This window comes from Medicago truncatula, chromosome 4 (assembly GCF_003473485.1).
Source record: "Medicago truncatula cultivar Jemalong A17 chromosome 4, MtrunA17r5.0-ANR, whole genome shotgun sequence".
Classification (NCBI taxonomy): Eukaryota; Viridiplantae; Streptophyta; class Magnoliopsida; order Fabales; family Fabaceae; genus Medicago; species Medicago truncatula.
Genome location: NC_053045.1, coordinates 17,183,576 through 17,185,795, shown reverse-complemented (window position 1 = coordinate 17,185,795; position 2,220 = coordinate 17,183,576).

The following is a 2,220-nucleotide window of genomic DNA, read 5'->3' as shown; positions in this document are numbered from 1 at the left end:
TTTTCTATATATCGATCTTGATGTCCCCATAGAGATTAGGAAACAATATATTGATCTTAATGTTCCCATTTCCTTTAGGAAGCTAGGTAGGCCATGTACTAGACACTCCTTGTCTAATTTTGTATCTTATTCAAACTTGTCTCCCTATTTTGTTGCCTTTATTTCTAATTTATCTAGTGTCAAAATTCCAAAGAATGTACAAGAGGCTCTAAATTCCAAAGTGGAAGTAAGTTATTTTTTAGGAGATGAAAGCTCTTGAAAAGAATAAAACTTGGAGTGCCGCAACTCTGCCCGCAGGTAAAAGAAATGTGAGGTGTAAGTGGGTGTTCACAATAAAGTACAATTCTTATGGATCAATCGGAAGGTACAAAGCTCGGTTGGTTGCCAACAGATTTCCTCAGACCTATGCCATAGATTGCTAGAGACCTTTGCTCTTGTTGCAAAACTTAACACAATCAATAGACTCATATACCTGACTGCTAACATAGACTGGCCTCTCCACCATCTAGATGTAAAAAATGCCTTCCCTAATGGTGATTTAGAATAAGAGGTGTATATGGATTGTCCTCCATGTTTTGAAGAAACTTTTATGTCATAGGTGCGTAAACTAAAGAAGTCTTTGTATAGGCTAAAACAATCTCCAAGAACTTGGTTTGAAACGTTTACTCAGTATGTGAAGAAACATGAATATACTAAAGGACAAGCAGATCATACTCTATTCACAAAGTTGGATCAAAATGGGATGATAATTATTTTGATAATCTATATTGATGATATTATTCTTACAGATAATGATGAGATAGAAATGGAGAGATTATTAAAAAACTTAGCAACATATTTTGAAATTAAAGAATTGGGTCCCCTCAAGTATTTCCGTGGCATGGAAGTAGCAAGATGAAAGAAAGGAATTGTTGTTTCTTAGAGAAAATATGTTTGTTATCTCCTACAAGAGACATGTATTAGTGGTTGTAAGCCTGTTGACACTCCTATAGACCAAAATCCCAAACTTTGGGAGAAAGGGGACCAGTTGACACTGGAAGGTTGGTTGGAAAATTAATATATTTGGCTTATACCCGTCTTGACATTGCTTTCTCTGTTAGTGTTGTTAGTCAATTCATCGTTGCTCCATATGAAGAACACCTTGAAGATGTTCACAAAATCTTGAGATACTTGAAAGCAGCTTCTTAAAAAGGTTTAAGAAGTTTGGGTCATACCCGTCTTGACATTGCTTTCTCTATTAGTGTTGTTAGTCAATTCATGCATGCTCCATATGAAGAACACCTTGAAGATGTGCACAGAAACTTGAGATACTTGAAAGCAACTTCTTAAAAAAATTTATTCTTCAAGAAGACCAATGATACAAATGTGGCAATATTCACCGATGCAGATTGGGCAGGATCCATTATAGATAGAAAATCAAGTTCATGTTATTGCACGTATGTCTGAGGGAAACCTAGTCACTTGGAGAAGCAAAAATCAAGGAGTAATTGCAAGAAGTAGTGTTGAAGCTGAGTTTAGAGCAATGGCTCAAGGAATTTGTAAAGGTACGTGGATTCTCAGAGTCTTGAAGGAATTAAAGATAGTGGTAGAACTCTCATTGAAATTGTATTGTGACAACAAGGCCACTATAAGCATAGCTCACAATCCTGTTCAACATCATCGTACAAAACATATTGAGATCGATCATCATTTTATTAAAGAGAAGATAGACTCTAGTACTCTCTGCTTGCCATTTGTTTCTTCCAATCAACATAGTGCTGATATACTAACCAAAAGCTTGGGAAGAACAACATTTGAAAACTTGATCAGGAAGCTGAACATGATTGATATCTATGCACCAACTTAAGAGGGTGTTGAAATATTTCATAATTATTATTATTTATTTTCCTATTTTAATGGTTAGTTATGTGTCTTTATATTACTCATAAAATAAAAGAGTTGATTCTTGTATTTTAATTCTATAAAAGAAGTCCCGTTTCTTAATAATGAATATTATCACCCATATAATTTTCTAGTGACTCTTGCTAATCTTACTAATAAGTGTCTAAGAGCCTAATTTAAAAAAATTAAGATAAAATTTTTATTTTGGTTTCTACATTAAAAATAATAATTTTCAAACTTTTAAAGAATAAACATACAATTTTCTAGAGAACATTCTTATATTTAATTATTGGGTTAGTAGTGCTTATCCCTTGTAATATAGGTCATTTTCGGTTTTCC